This window comes from Phyllostomus hastatus, unplaced genomic scaffold (assembly GCF_019186645.2).
Source record: "Phyllostomus hastatus isolate PE091 unplaced genomic scaffold, TTU_PhHast_1.1 phas_scaffold_60, whole genome shotgun sequence".
In the NCBI taxonomy this organism is placed as follows: domain Eukaryota; kingdom Metazoa; phylum Chordata; class Mammalia; order Chiroptera; family Phyllostomidae; genus Phyllostomus; species Phyllostomus hastatus.
In genome coordinates this window covers 469,725-487,098 of record NW_025334038.1, presented here as the reverse complement: position 1 = coordinate 487,098, position 17,374 = coordinate 469,725, and the positions used below count along the sequence as shown (strand labels likewise).

General features: G+C 40.0%; 1 protein-coding gene across 31 annotated transcripts in view; it reads right to left on the bottom strand.

Annotated features, from left to right (window-relative positions):
• The window catches only part of CLASP1 (cytoplasmic linker associated protein 1), a 286,688-nt gene extending 278,528 nt beyond the window's left edge, over positions 1 to 8,160 (bottom strand). For 11 of the 31 annotated variants that reach the window (XM_045826139.1, XM_045826144.1, XM_045826145.1 and 8 more), the window contains exon 1: positions 7,998 to 8,158. The gene's annotated coding sequence lies outside the window, so the exon portion shown is untranslated. Of the gene's footprint in view, positions 1 to 7,997 lie in introns of all 31 variants that reach the window. The other 20 variants (XM_045826140.1, XM_045826130.1, XM_045826133.1 and 17 more) reach the window with 5 other exon arrangements.
• Positions 8,161 to 17,374: the final 9,214 nt, after the last annotated feature.

The window sequence follows — 17,374 nt, the reverse complement described above, 5'->3', positions numbered from 1 at the left end:
TACCTATCTAGAAATGCACTATCTTTGGCAGTACAGGGCAGGAGGGGAAACCAAGTAAGGGAGATCACCTGCACAGAATATAAAAAAAAACTGCATATCGTGGGTTCATATAAAAGTCTGTCATTATTGCTTATACTTTTTTAAAATACAAGAAATGAAAAAGAAAAATAATGTACATTATACACCCCACAGAGTAAAAAAAAGAAGCTGGTGAAACTGCTACAACCTTGGATTGCTAAGAAAATTATTAACTGGTACAACTTGTTGCTCAGGTAATGTGTATTAAAAATCATCCAATAATCTCACTTTGAATTTATCATAAATAAAACAACACAAAAGAAACCAACTATATTTAAAAAGAGAGTCACTGTTGTGATATATATGTATAAGATACCTGCATGTCAAGGATCCGTTTACCAAAATTTGCCATACCAATTCAAGTATGACAAAGCTATTAAATATTAACATAGTGCATACTATGTCATTACATGGAAACTATTCATTATACATGAAAGACCTAAAATTACTTTCTACAAAGTAAGAACATATGGACAGCCCCAAAGGTGACAGATTAGAAAAATCAGCTTGTATTAGAATGGATTAATGTGGGTTTTCTGGTCTCTGAACTTTCTGTATTATTGCTATATTATTGTAATAAAACTATAAATACATTTTACTGATTCTGCTTAACAAGAAAATGGACAACAGTTATAGAAGCAGGTGGAAAGTTATCCTGAAGGAAGATAAGCTCACCAAAATGTGCCATGCCAACAGATGACCACATGGCCAGTTCTACGTTTGTTTGTTTGTTTTTTTTTCACAAAAAGATAAATCTTAATAGGTATATGTAACTATTAAACCCTGAATTTACATTTTTAAATAGCGAGCATAAATACACAAAAAAGTAACAGGAAATACGGTTTTAGCAGCTATTCACATGGCAAAAAGATCAGAAGACTTTATGAACCCCTACTTTAATATAAACCAACAAAATCATGTAGTTAAGAAACAGTTTACAATATGAAAAAAAACACTAAGCTAAGAAACAAAAGGTCTAGTTTCTCATCCTAGCTCTACCCCATATTAGAATTTAACTTGGGGGTCTTGGTTTCTTACCTATAAACTGACAGGATGACCTACCTACCTCACAGGATTTGAAAGGGAACAAATAAGATTATGTATATTAAAAGTGCTTTGAAGGACTTCCGGCCAAGATGGAGGCATAGGTAGACACACTGTGCTTCCTCACACAACCAAGATAGGGACAACAACAATTTAGAAACAGAATAACAACCAGAACTGACAGAAAATTGAACTGTATGGAAGTCAGACAACCAAGGACTTAAAATAGACCCGTTCATCCAGACCAGTAGGAGGGGCGAAGCCAGGAAGCCAGGCAGAGAGGGGTCTCGTGGCACAAAGAGCATTGGGACCAGGCATGTAAGTCCGCAGCGAGCAGACCCTGGGCACGCAAACAGCAGCTGGCAGACCCCAGCCAAGGGGTGGCAACTGGCAGACCTAGTGAGGCGGCAAGTGTGAAGCAAGGCACTGTGCACAACCCAGGATCCCAGCACTGGGAAACAGAGCCTGGGGGCACTGACTGAAAAAACCTGTGGGGGCTGAGGCGCACGGGCAGACTCCCAGCTGAAGTCTTTGGAAAGTCCGACCTGGTGCACAAACCCACCCACACGGGAATCAGCACCAGAAAGGTCCGGTTTGCTTAAGGGAAGCGGCAGAAGGGGCTGAAATCGGCAGAGAGAGGAGCAAGCACCATTGTTCCCTCACAGCCCTCGTCCCCACATACAGTGTCACAACCCAGCAACTGGGTTGCCCCACCCTGGTGAACACCTAAGGCTCCGCCCCTCACTACATGACAGACTCAACAAGACCAAAAACAAACAAACAAACAAACAAAGAGATGGCTCAAACATAAAAACAAATGAAAGCCCCAGAACCCATCCCTTTAAGCAACCGAGTGATAGCCAGCCTATCAGATGCACAGTTCAAAACACTGGTGATCAGGAAGCTCACAGAATTGGTTGATTTTGGTCGCAAATTAGATGAAAAAATGAAGGCTACACTAAGTGAAATGAAGAAAAATACACAGGGAACCAACAGTGATGGAAAGCAAGCTGGGTCACACATCAGTGGAATGGACCAGAAGGAAAAAAGAAACAATCACACAGAAAAGAATAAAGAAATAAGAATTCAAAAAAAATGAAGAGAGGCTTAGGAACCTCCAGGACATCTTTAAATGTTCCAACATCCAAATTATAGGGGTACCAGAAGGGGAAGAGGAATTGCAACAAGTGGAAAACTTACTTGAACAAATACTAAAAAAGAACTTCCCCATTCTGGCAAAGGAAATAGACTTCCAGGAGGTCCAGGAAGCTCAGAGAGTCCCAAAGAAGTTGGACCCAAGGAGGAACACACCAAGGTACATCACAATTACATCAGCCAAGGTAAAAATGAAGGAGAGAATCCTAGAAGCAGCAAGTAAGGAGGCAGTAACCTACAAAGGAGTTCCCATCAGACTGTCAGCAGATTTCTCAAAAGAGACCTTACAGGCAAGAAGGGGCTGGAAAGAAGTATTCCAAATCATGAAAGGCAAGAACCTACATCCCAGATTGCTCTATCCAGCAAAGCTTTCCTTTAGAATGGAAGGGCAGATAAAGTGCTTCTCAGATAAGGTCAAGTTAAAGGAGTTCATCATCATCAAGCCCTTATTATATGAAATGTTAAAGGGACTTTTCTAAGAAAAAGAAGATAAAAAAACATGTACCGTAAAATGACATCAAACTCACAATTATTAACAACCACACCTAAAACAAAAACAAAGCAAACAACTAGAACAGGAACAGAACCACAGAAATGGAGATCACATGGAGGGTTAGCAACAGGGGAGTGGGAGGACCAGAGAGGGGGAAAAGGTACAGAGAAAAAGTAGCATAGGTGGTAGGTAGAAAATAGACAGGGGAGGGGCAAGAATAGTATGGGAAATGTAGGAGCTAAACAACTTATGACACATGGACATGAACTAAAGGGGGGAATGTGGGTGGAGGAGGGTGTGCAGGATGGAGGGGCGTAATGGGACAACTGTAATAGCATAATCAAAATATTTTTTAAAAAGTGCTTTGAGCCCTGGCTGGCATAGCTCAGTGGACTGAGCACGGGCTGCGAACCAAAGTGTCGCAGGTTTGATTCCCAGTCAGGGCACATGCCTTGGTTGCAGGCCACAGCCCCCAGCAACTGCACATTGATGTTTCTCTCTCTCTCTCTCTTTCTCCCTCCCTTCCCTCTCTAAAAATAAATAAATAAAAAATTTTTTTAAAAAGTGCTTTGAAAAAAAGGGTCTTCCCCCCTTAATTCTGGCTATTATTATGAATTCATACATATGTAGCTACAAAAAAAGGTCAACAGTGTTTATAAGGACAAGTTCCAAACTGATAGTAAGTGGATGCTTCCCAAGGGTCCTGGGATCTGGAGTCATGTATTTCACTTTATCTGCACTATTCTAATCTTTTAGGAAACTCTATTCACATATTACTTGGTACGTTTTTAAATTTGTAAAAGCCAATGCAAGGACTAACAATACTAATACAGAGTGCAGGGTTCTCAAACTTTGGGGATTTTAAGAGTCAACTAGGCATTGTTAAAAACTGGGGTTGCCCAGGCTCCATTCAGACTTAACTAACCAAATATCTCTAGCTAGACAGAAATAAGTAAATGAGGCCAGGCCATTTATATTTTAAAAAGCTCTCCAAGTGACTCTGGTAACTTGATTACTGCTGCTACTACTACTACATTATTATTAACATTAATTGTACATGTTATGTATTAACCCATTTATTATATGTTAGCCACTATTCTCAGCACTTTACATATATTATCTTTAATCCTTGTAAAAACTCCTTAAGGAGGCACTACTACTAAAATCATCCTCCCTTCACCCTCATTTTATAAGTGAAAACATTAAGATACAAAGAGATGATTTAACTAGCCCAAGGCACAATGTCACAGAGCTAGTTAAGTGGCAAAGCCAGATGTACAATGAAAATCATTCCTAACCTAAGACAATAGCTGTATACACTGGTCAGGTCAAATCAAATTGTTTTATTTCAAACACTGCATTTAAAAGACTCTAACAAAAACAGAGTTGCCTAAAGAAAGCATGCTGAAATCCTATTAAACCAGGATGGATTTACATACCTCCAGCATAACAGCATCTATTCATAACATTCTATCTGTCTGTCCTAGATTGTGAGTCCCTGAAATGTGAGGGCCATGTATGTCTTCAACTGTATTCTCCTGGTATCTGGTGCCTAACAAAAGAAAGGGTTTAATACTTTAATTAATCAATACATCTAGAAAGGGCCTGATGACTGTCCTAGGAAATGAAATGTTGTTTCGGAGGGGATAATTAAAATCAACAGGTAAAAAGGGGAGGTGGAAATTGTGGTAATTTCATAAAATACCTTTCTAGCAACTAAGACCTGTCCAGTAACAATGAAATATGTCTGCAGTTTGAGGCTGATGATCAAACTATAGTAAACAGAAGGATGCTGGAATACAGGGCCTCTAAAAACTTGCCTAAGGCTCAATTTCTATTATTCTAAGTTATAATACATTCATTTGTTCTTTTTTCTGAAAAATTTTACTTATTTACTTTCAGAGAGAGAGGAAGGGAAGGAGAAAGAGAGGGAAAGAAACATCATTGTGTGGTTGCCTCTCGTGCACCCCTACTGGGGACCTGGCCCACAACCTAGGCATGTGCTACGACTGCGAACTGAACCAGCTATCTTTTGGTTCACTGGCTGGCGCTCAATCCACTGAGCCACACCAACCAGGGCTGATTTATTCTTTCATACATTACATAGTGACTAGTTACACAAGACTCAGGAGTAAGCAACAGAGGATACCACAAAGTGTCTACAAACTCATAGTGCCCTCAAGGATCTAGACAAGAGTAAATGCACAGGAGTGAGCATCCAAGGAGGAAAATAAGAAATATATACAACAGAAAACAGCAAGGACACAGGAAGAAAGTCAACAAAAATGTTAAGGAAGAAATGCTGCCATTTTGAGCTAGATCTTTAGGGATCTATGAGGAAAGGCAGAATCTGAAGCTGCCATAGAATCTATGGGGGGGAAAGCATTCAGTGTGGCAGTACAGATCTGAGCATAAGGGAACAGAGAACCCCTCGGGTGGTGAAACAATTAATGAATTCTAGTGCTGAAACTTAAGTCCTTTAGAGACCATTTAGTTACACATACATTTCGTGAATGTCCCTGATTGCACTGCATTAAAAAAAAAAAGATTAATTTAAGATTTTATTTCTTCTTAGACAGAGGGAAAGGGAGGGAGAAAGAGAGAGAAACATCAATGTGTGGTTGCCTCCCGAATGCCTCCCACCAGGTACCCTGCCCCCAACTCAGACCTGTGTCCTGACTGGGAATCAAACCAGCGACCTTTTGATTTGTAGGCCAGCACTCAAACCACTGAGCCACACCAGCCAGGGCATAAAAAGATTAATTTCTTAAATTACACTTTACAAACCAAAAACCATTTAATCAGTAATTTCTTCTTTACTTAGTTGTGTGGGGTTTTTTGTTTGTTTGTTTGTTTTTACAACTAATAGATCTTTCTCTTATCTGCTAGGAAATCTTTTATATGATTGTATTTAAACAGTTGTTATTTTTCGCTACTATCTATTCTTTTCACTATTTAATATGACAAACTGATGGTTTCAATAACTCAACTCTAATATTTATAATCCCTTCAATGGTTATAATATTTACTAATAGTACTACAAAATAAAAGTACTACATAATAATCTAAAAACTGTAAGTAGTAGACTGCTATGACTACATGGAGTTTCAAAAAACAAATTTAAGCCTCCAACCCAAGAAACTATCTCACCCAATTTATAAATCATGAGACTAAGTCACTTAAGAAAATAAAATTAACAAAAGACTGAAGCAAAATTCACATTCACATTCAAATTCACATTTGAACAATAAACTTAATGTTCTAGTCAAAATTATTTCTCAACATCCCTGTCAAACTATTTTAAGGATATGAAATCTTCCTCTATAAAAAGCAAGTTCCCATCATCTGAACTACTCTGAAGAGATTCTATCACAGCACTTAATGAAGCACAACGCACCAAGTGTCAGATTTTTGCTTCATATTAGTAAAAAAAATGCTTACCTCTTCTACATCAAGTTGAGTCTGTAGCCAAAATCCTGACACAGTAGACCTGGGTTTTCAGTTCTAACACAAAAATCTAAGTTTAGCAAAGACTTTTTCTTTGTCACTTAGATCATAACATGGAGATACAATACTTAATACCTCCACCCTCTCTTTATTTGCCACTTAGACTATTACAGGGAGATACAATATTTGATATCTCCACCAACAGTCTCTTCAAAGGATTTTTAACTTAGCTGAGATAATATAAAGCTATGGCTTAAAACTCAGTAAAAATTAAAACTTTAAAAATCTAAACACGTTGGTAGATAAACAATGAATTACAGAAAGGGAGATTTGAGTAACAATTGCTAAAAGGAGGGGGGAGTTACACAATTTTACAAAGTTGAATAAGCAAACAGCTCACCAAAATTTAAATCTTTCTTAGCAAAAGGAGAAGATAAATAATACTGAGTAACTCTGGGACACAGTAGTGTTACTTTTGCTACCTATTACATACGGTCTGTGTAAGTCAATGTTACTATTCTCCCACTCCCTTGATGAGCAAAACGAGCCCTCTCCAGAACTCCTCATACCAAGTGCTCAGTATACGTCACTATTAATTAATAATCTCATAATGGTAATAATAAAAACAACTTCTAAGGCTAGAATTCATAACCTACTGTGGAACCCGCCAGGCACATGGCAGCACGCAACTATTTCTCCTTCCTGACGCTTCTGCATCACTGCCTCCCAAAGGACTAGAGAATCTGAAGCTTTCACTGCCACATCTACAAATTAAAGTATCATGTTTAAAGAGCTCACAGGTTCTACGAACGGTCAATATTTAATGAACGAACCCGAAGAAAGAGAAACTCACCCCGACGCAGCAAAACATGCTTTAAGGCTCCGCCTAATTTTTTTTTAAATTTTAGAAACAAACACAACTATTTTAAAAAAATATTATGTAATAAGTTAGACTCTGGAAAACCCCATACTCATCCGATCGGCTAGGCAAATAGAAAGCAAAATTCGATTAGCTCCATTGTACCTAACCAGGCTAAAATGCAAGATCACACACTCGTCTTCGTCACAGCGTCCCTGCCAATACCAAAGAACAACAAAGGCAAGTTGAAGGGGCTGCACAAGGCTTCACTCAGCACTTGTCCACTTTAACAGGTTCCGAAAGAAGCTATCTGTGGGCCTCAGGGACCAAGGGGACTCCCTCCGCATCCCGCCAGGCCCGCTGCTCGGCTCAGAGCCGCAGCTTTTGTCTGGCTGGGCTGGAAGCCCCGGCCTCCGGCTTCCCCCATACCCTTTCCCTCTGGATCCTTCTCCACACCCATCACTCTGCGACTAGCTGTAGTAGGTTTCTCTCCCTTGACCCCTCCCCTCGCAATTCCGGGCTCTTTTCAAAAGCGACTTGGGGTGCGCTGTCTTCTCCTACCCAGCCAGGGTGACTCAGGTCAGGGGTGGAGTCTGGGACAAGAAAAGAGAAAGGGGCACACAAAGCAAAGCTGACCTCACAGCCGCCGCCTCACCCCCACCCCCACCCCCACCCCCACCCCCACCTTTGCACATCGGCCAGGAATCAGCAAACTACTGGCTGGGAAAACAACCCTCCCATCCCGCTCCTCACCGGGCTTCCCACCTAGGGCCGCCCCCTCCTCCGCAAAGTGTATACAAGAACCCAAAAGGGCACAGAACATCGCCCCCACCCAGTCCCAGCGCCCTCCACCGCGGGGGAGGAGGCAAGGGGCAAGGGAGGACTGGGGTCTGAATCTCCTAGCCCTAACCGGGTACTTACAGCCATATTATTCGTTGTAGTTGCAGCTGCCTTACCAGACCGCCACCGCCTTCTCCTCCACCCTAATGAGGTTAAGTGCTTGGTGCTGGTATTAAAAAAAGAGAAAGAAAGAGTGTGTGTGTGTGTGTGTGTGTGTGTGTGTGTGTGTGCGTGTGTGAGTGAGAGAGAGGGAGAGAGAAAGAGAGAGAAAGAGAGAACGCCTGCGCAGTGCGCTCTCCCTTTTCCTTTCCCCTCCCCTTACCACCACCGACCCAGCTGGACCATAGAGTGTAAACGGAGACCAGAGAGGCGCTGCTTCTCTAACGTAATACCCCGCGCAGGCTCCCGCTTGGCTGCACGGAGCTTCGTAAACTGAAAATCCTGGGAGCGCTCGCCTCCTCAGAGAACATTAGTTGACCCTGATAGGGACCCATAGGTGGCCTGGGTGCAGCTGGGCCGCTGAGGAACTTGCGACAAAACTCAAGCTACACAATTAGGGTCGCATCTAAGCGCCCAAGCAATAGGACACTAGAAAGCCCTACTATGGTGAGTACAGCTAAGTAGCAACCAGCATAAAAGCCGTCTGGCTGGAATTCCCTCCGGTCGAGGGTCTAAAACCTGAGGGAAATGTTTGCCTTTTCAGTTCTCGTTGGCACGCGTTCAGGACGACTAGGGTGAAGTAAATTGTGCCCTGCGACCTTCCGTACCCCACGTCCCTTATCTCTTCTAATGTTGCGTGGACTCTTGAACCGGAAGAAGAACATTTTAGTGGTTCTTTGCCCTATTTGGAGCGGCGTACCCGCTGGAGTCGTCGAAGAACTTTGGGATAAGCTCTTTTTACTTGACCGTGTACTCAACGCTGCTTCTGCCGTAACTCGAATAATTCTCCAATGGTACTGTGTGGGAAGGCGTTTCAGAGACCAGAAGGCTGTGCAAGTTGTAGGGCTGCGCAAGTTATAAGGCTGCATTCAAGGATCCTAAAGGACCCAGTTTTTGCCGCTTAAAGACTTTGCGCTCCTCAGTAGTTTGACATTGTAAGCTTTGTGTGCGATTATACACCGTCTCCTGGAAATAACCCTTAAGAGTATGTGTTGACTTCCCTCCATCTGGGTGTCTAGTGCATTGACTTTTCACTGGTTATGCACGCTGACGAATTGTGTATGTTTTGGCAAAAGGGTGGGAGAGAATGGTAAGAGAATGCCCAGGGACTTAAATGTTATGGTGGAGAGACTAAGCTAAAACAAAAAAAACATGGGTAGCCCCCTCTGCGTAGTGCGGAAAAGGGAGGACTGTAGTCCGTAGAAATAGGAATGACATAGGAATGTGATCACTGGAATCCAGAAAAGGTAACATCTTTGGGTAGAAAGTGCAAGCACCCTTTTGAAAATGGATAGGTTATGAAAAAAGCCTTCCAGAGGAGAAACCATGGGACAAAGGCTCAGGGACTGGCAGTAATAAAGAGACCAATTTGAAGGCAAAATGCATATATTGGGTTGACCAAAAAGTTCGTTCGTTCGTTTGTTTGTTTGTTTGTTTGTTTTCGTAGGTGGCTCTAATAGCAGAAAGGATAAAGCCAGTGCAATTTGCTATTTTGGCACCACTTGCCACACTTGCCAAATAGGCCTATGAGCTTTTTAAACAAGATTGTCTTTTACTCTTCTGAGCTTATGTCTCCAAAGCTGGAAATTACTGCAAAGCAAGAACAGAACTTGACTAACCACTCCATACGACTACAGGCAGAAGATAGCATTGGTACAAACGGCAGCTTATGCAAAAACCAACCAAAACCTCAGGTTACAACTCCCCCCAACAGCTCGGGCCTCCCAACAGCAACCGCCCCACCCATTTATACTCCTATTATAAGTCAGTAAAAGCTCAAAACCCCCACTCCTCAATGCTAGTGTATCTCTCCACACCATGATCTTCTCCTGTCTTGGAGAGAGAATAAAATCTTTACGCTCTGCTCTTTGTGAGTTCTTTCACAGCACATATCACCAGCCACCCTAACAGTAGCACTTGGTTGTCTTTAACTTAATTTAAAACATTTTGTTAGATTGTATTGTGACAGCTGTCATGTCAGTGTGCATTTAAAAAACAAAATCAGTGAATGTGGAGCCATTTTAATATTGTTGATGGAAGATAATATGCAACATTTTTGGCATATTGTGCTTTATTATTTCAAGAAAGGTAAGATCATGCAGTGTACAGAGAAGGTGCTGTGACTGATGGAATGTGTAAGAGGGGGTTTACAAAGTTTCATGCTGGTGATTTGCTGGATGATGTTTCACGGTTGAGTAGACCAGTTGAAGATGATAGCAATCAAGACATTAATTGAAAACAATGTTATACCATGCAGGAGCTAGCCGACATACTGAAAATATCCAACTCAATATAAGTTATTGGTGAAAATGAAAGATGGATCTTTTATTTATGGGAAAAACTAAATGGACTGTTCAGCCAATCCAATATGACGAGTGGAAAGTAAGGTTTGATGAATGGGATGGGGAATTTTTTAATTTTTAGTTGTAAATAAACAAAATATCATTTTAACCGTTTTTAAGTGTACAGTAGAGTAAGGGCATTTACAGTGCCATGCAGCATAACCATAACTCCTCTTACAAAACGAATTCTATACCTGTCCCTCTTTCCTCCTGCCCCCGCTCCTGGCAACCACCATTCTACTCTTTGTATAAATTTGACTACTAAGATGCCTTATGTAAGTGGAATCATACAGACATATTTGTTTCATTGTGACTGCCTTATGTCACCTAACATAATGTCTTCAATGTTTATGTTGTGTGTCAGAATTTCCTTCCTTTTTTTAATGTTGAATAATATTTCACTGTGTGTATATATACCATGATGGACACTTGGGTTGCTTATACCTTTTGGTTATTGTGAATAATGCTACAATGAACATGGCCATGCAAATATCTCTTTGAGACCTGGCTTTAAATAGGATGGGGAAGATTTTGAAATCAGGGGGATAAATCCATACTGTGTCAGACCCTCCACTTGGGGAAAGAACTGTTTCAGAAAGTGATGCTGACTATGGAAGCTTAATAAAGCATTTATGGAGCCTTTAAGATAAGCTAGGCATTGATTACCACTTTAGATAAATTATTGCTATATCACTGAAGGCATCAAGATAAACATGAGCCAGTTATTGGCTGCATTTTATAGGTGTGAAAATCAAGGTTTGGGGTTACAGATGGGCTGAAGGGAGGCTCACCAACCATACACACACACACACACACACAAGTAATTATGAAATAAAACCGGGAGCTCAGCACCCATGGGCACTGACTACTCACTGGTTTGGGCAAGAATATTCAAAGAAAATATTTCACATGTCAAGAGTGAATTTTCTCAGAAGAAAGAATAGGCTGGCACCAAGAGATTTCTGTCAAAATACTGAATCGTTTAAGAGTTTAACACAGTAAAACTGTATCTTCTAAGGTCCCTAAAGAACACTGAGGTTTGACTCCAGGTATGTTTATTGTCTTAAAAAAAATATAAAATACCATGTAACTATATCTTTCTAGGTAATAAAAAATAATAAAACATACCACTTTATGCTTAATACTTCCTCTTGGATTTTACATTCTCAAACTTCCTGTGAGATCATTTAAAGCAATAATCTTTTGGCAGATGAGAAAATTGAGGTCCAGAAAGGAAATATTATTTACCCCATGTCATATGGCTGGTCGATGCCAAGACTGCCACTGAAATCTGGACCTCCATAATTCTCGCTCTGCTTTAGGGTCCCTTACAAAGATAGACACCATAGTCTGAATGGACAGTGTTTCTATTCCATCAGTTTCATCTTTCTCAAAATACCCAAATTCCATGAAGCTAATGCTATTTACACAATGAGGCAGAGGACATAAGCATTATAAATAGCATTCATACACTGAAAATTATTGTGTACCAACTGTGTGCCAGACACTTAGGAGAGCAGAGAAAAATCCCTGTTTTGACAGGATATAGAAAAGTAATATATATATCAAGTAGGATAAGTATTGTGGGAAGAATGAAGTAGTGAGGGGGAAATGATGAGTACAGAGGGAAGAGATTTCTGTTTAATTAGGACAAGGAGAGTGGGTGACTCACTGAGAAGCAAATTTAGCAAAGATCTGAAATAAACAATGGAAAAAGAAATGTACTTTATCTGGGAAAAGAGTGTTCCAGTGGAAAGAATGGAAAGTGCATAAATTATTCTGATGCAAGAGGATGTCTGCTACATCCTAAGAACAGAAAAGAGGCCAGGGTGGCAGAAGCAGAGTATGAGAGAAGAAAAGTAGGAAATGAGGTTATAGGTAACAGGATACCAAATTGTGTAGGAATTTAGGGCATTGTGAGGACTAATGAGGGGAAGACATTGGAAGGTTTTCAGCAGAGAAGATGATTTGCCTTCTATTTTTTAAATAATGACTTTAGCTTCTGTTTTGAGAACAGATTGTAGGGGACCAAGAGGGTGCAACTTAGGAGGTTGCTGCAGTCCTCCAACTGAGAGACAATGGTGGGTGGCTTAAAATGCAAGCAGTGGAGAGGTGAGGTATCTGGAGGTATCCAGGTAACATGGTACACAGGATTTAATTGATTAATTAGTTGATACAGGGTGCGAGTAAAAGGAGAGTTAGATGAATTCCAAAATTTTGGCCTGAGCAATTTGAAGAATGGAGTTGACACTTAAATAGGGAAAAATGGGAAGAGATTAATTTTTGAGATGTTAAGTCCCAGGCTAGTTATGTAGATTTGGGAGACATCAGTATGTAGAGAGAATTTAAAACCTTGAAATCATCTAGATGTTGACTATACACAAATTTTTAAAGACTATCTAAGGATCCACTATCTGGAGCACTCCAGCACTTAGGGATTGAAATGGTAATGAAACCAAAGAGGATAGAAAGAGCAGCCACTAAAATATAAGGAAACCAAGAAAGGATATCAGGAAGAGCCACCAAGTGAACAGCCAAGGGTCTACAATTGACCATTGGCTACAATATTGGAGAAGTGAAGATGAAGGCCTGATTGGAATCAGTTCAAAAAAGAATGGTAGGAATAGAATTGGCAAGAGAAAAGATAGGTAATTTGCTGGAGGAATTTAGTTTTAAGAGTAGGGGGGCATTGAATTCTGGTTCAGATGGCAAAATAGGTAAATGCAGTACTTGTATCCTCCCAAAACCACATCAAAATTATGACCAAACAGAATAGCCACCATTCAGAATCACCTGAAATCTAGCTGAATGAATCTTACAACTAGATATTTAAAGAAGAAGCCACAATGAGACTGATAGTATGGGCAGAGATGAAGAATGGCCTGATCCCACACCATGGGGTGTATAAAACTTGGGAGGGATATCATGGCTGCAGAGGTACCTCTTGAGGAGCAAGGTGTCCCAGCTCCATATCAGCACCAACCCCAACCCTGTTTTCTAGGGCCAGAAAGACAAGTCCCCATAACTTTTGGCTGTAAAAACCAGTAAGGATTGTGGCTGAGTGAGATGGTGGACTGCTGGAGTCACAGGCAGTTTCTCTTAAAGGGCCTGTACATGGACTTATTAGCCACACCCTCTGAGCTCCAGGGCTGGGCCTACAGCTTGAAAGGCAGCAAGAACATATACCTGAATTGTCTGGCATAAGGAAGAAAGCTAGGGGGAGAGAAGCAGTATTCTGAGACCCTCCCCACACACAAAAAGCCAGCATGGGGGAGTGCTGTATCTGAGTCTCCATCAACCAGGCTCAAACTGTTCATCCCTGGTGATTCTCTGAGACCCTACCCCAACCAACCTGATGGTCCACTCAAGCTATTTCCAATGGCTTTTCCATATGAACAACCTGTCTTGGCTAATGCTTCAGACTTTTCTAAAATCTCTTAAACAAGTAGTGTCTGGCCTCAGCATACCCAGTACCTCTTGATAGGTCTCCCAGGCCTCATACTATTAGCAGTGGACCTTGGTTCACAGACTGGCCTCACCTGGGCACCTCTAAGCCCAATACAAGTAGCTTCTGCATATAGCTTCATAGCTCATGTCAGGTGGCCCAAAGCTGACCTTGGCCTGCACCTCCTTAAAGTCCCCAGAGCCAGCACAAGCAGTAGACAGCTTTGGACCACATCAAAGCACCACCAAACCACCTCCAAAAGTGATAGATTTGAGGGGTAGATTCAGTGAGCTCCAGAGCCCTGCTGAAGTAAGTCCTGCTCGGTGGAGTGAGTCCCTACACAACTGATACTCCATGGTGGTCAGTGGTGGCAACCAGTTCATACAGCCAATCAGCCTAAGGGTAAATCCCTCCCTTTGGCATGCCAATAATAATCAAGGTTCAACTACCAGAGTGTACACAGCCCACAAGGGGTGGGGGTGCATACCTGGAATGCAAGCTTGGAAGATCAGTGAGGCTGTGCCACTGGACACTATAGAACAGTTAATACGTTAGGCCACTCTACCAAGCCCAGGAGACATAATAGCTCTACTGATTACATAGAAACAAACCCAGGATGGTCGCCAAAATGGGAAGACAAAGAAAGATGTCCAAATGAAAGAACAGAACAAAACTCCAGAAAAAGAACCAAACAAAATGGTGACAAGCAATCTACTAGATGCAGAGTTCAATTATAAGGATGCTCAGTAAACTTAATGAGAACTTCAACAGCATAAAAAAGGACATGGAAACCATAAAAAAGAACCAGTCAGAAATGAAGGCTACATTAACTGAAATGAAGAATAATTTAGAGGGCATCAACAGGACAGGAGATATGGCTGTTGATTTAAATTGGCAAATTGGAATATAAAGAAGCAAAAAAACAATCAGAATGGCAAAAGAAGCTGAAATCCCAAAAACATGAGGATAGCATAAGGAGACTCTGGGAAAAATTCAAGTGTACCAATGTTTGCATCACGGAGGTTCTGGAAGGACAAGAGAGCAAGAAATTGAAAACCTATTTGAAAAAATAATGATGAAAAACTTCTCTAACCTGGCAAAGGAAATAGACATACAAGTCCAGGAAGCACGGAGAATCCCAAATGGGACTCACAAATGGGCTCCTTTGCCATGCAAAAACTTTTTAGTTTGATGTAGTCCCATTTACTTATTTTTTCTTTTGTTTCTCTTGCCTCAGACTATATATCAGAAAAAGTGTTGCCATGAACAATGTCTGAGATTTTACTGCCTATGTTTTCTTCTAGGATTTTTATGAATTCAAGTCTACCATTTAAGTGTTTTATCCACTTTGAATTTATTCTTATCCGTGGTGTAAAAATGTGATCTAGTTTCATTTTTCTGCATGTATCTGTTCAATTTTATTAACACTATTTATTGAATAAACTGTAGTCCATTGAGTGTGCTTGCTTTTTCGTTAAATATTAATTGGCAAAAAAAAATATTAATTGGCTATGAAAATATGGGTTTATTTCTGGAATCTCTATTCGATTGATCCAGGTGTCTCTTTTTATGCTTGTACCATTCTGTTTTGATTACTATGGCATTATAATATAGTTTGATATCAGGTAGCATAATTCCTCCAACTTTATTCTTCCTTCTTAGGATTGCTGTGGCTATTTGGAGTCTTTTCTGGTTCCATATGAATTTGTGGAATATTTGTTCTTGTTCTGTGAAATACATCATTGGTATCTTGATAGGAATCGCATTGAATCTATAGATTGCTTTGGGTAGTATGGGCATCTTAATGATGTTAATTCTTCCTGTCCATGAACACATTATATGCTTTCACTCATTTGTATCTTCTTCAATTTTCTGAATACAGATCTTTTATATTCTTGGTTTTTATTCCTAGGTATTTTATTCTTTTCAAAGGAATTGTACATAGGATTGTTTTATTAATTTCCCTTTCCAATAGTACATTATTGGAATATAAAAATCCAACTGATTTGTGGATATTAATTTTCTATCCTGCACAGAAGGTTTCTAAAGGCATACAAGCTTTATAATTTTATGTCTCTTTTATTATCCTCACAATTTTGAAAGTGATAATTTTTATTAATATCTTCATTTCTACTTGTATTTCTCTGCTTTCTAATAATGCTTTACTTAGTCAATGATTGATAGGTTCTTTCCCTCTAGATATTAGTTCATATAATAAATGCAGCTTGGGCAAGTTAGAAAACTTGCTAGAAGTACATACACCAAAATATAGCAAGTGATTATTTCAGTATGGTAAAATTATTGGTTATTTTTAAACTTATGTCAGTATTCTTCATTTGACTTTACAAACATATTTTTTTGTAATTTTTAAAGTCATTCTTAAAGGATTTGATACAAATCAAATTTGTATAAAACAGAAATCACTAAATTCTAAGTAAGAGGATTTTTAAATTTTTCTGTGATTCAGTTAAATAGTATCTTCCAGTCTAGGTTAGCCTAACTATTTTAGTAACTGGTATTTATATCTAATTAGATAGCTTCCCTCAATCTTCAATTACCTCTTGAAAAAGAAAATATGGGGAGAATGTGAGATCTTGCTGCCTGGCATATGCATCAGTTTGGCTTAAATAAACTCTTACAAAAATTCAAAAAAAAAGAAAGAAAGAAAATATGCCTACATAAAGTAAAATTCAGGAATAACACCAGCAAACCTTACTATCAACATCTGTTTAACAGCCTGTATGGAATCTGGATGTGTGCTACTTAGGAAACAGGTAGTCTCTGCTAGAGCAGTAATGTGTGTTTCAGAAATGTGTGGGCAAATACAGGGTGTGTCTAGTATATAAGATGAAAACAAGAGATTAGAAACTAGTTTTCTAAGTCATGTTTGTCACCACTCACTGGAGTGCAATTACTCTCATTATTTGATTTACCTAGTAAGTATCACCCATTGAAGGAGACAATACAGGTGTCTGGCTTATCTCTCATGAGTTTCCTCATCTGGCAAGGTGTTATGCTGACAGTGTGGTCCTGTTTAAACACTATAGTGGCAGTCACTGGAGAACTGGTAGAGTCACGGGTGTTCTCGTACCTGTCAACCCTCCAAGTGAGCCAGAAAAGTCACTTAGCCTAGTCCGAAGCATCAAGAGCACCTCATCTTTAATGGAAAGGATAGTTTTAGTTGCCAGTGTTGCCACTACTAGCGAAATTGATATTATAAAAACCCACTGGTCAGTGACAATGGCAGTGTGAAAATTAATGTTCTTACCATAAGAAGCTTGGCAAATGCAGGTGGTTCTATGGAAAGCTCTGATGCAAATGAAATAATCAAATAGCCCTTTTCAACATTATCTGTTGCCCGATGTGTCATCATCTGAACATGTTCAGGATTTTACTTTTTTAAGTATGTTTTAATGATTATACTATTACAATTGTCCCAATTTTTCCCCCCCTTTATCTACCCTCCACCCAGCACCATACCCCTTAGTTCATGTCCTTGAGTTGTACATATA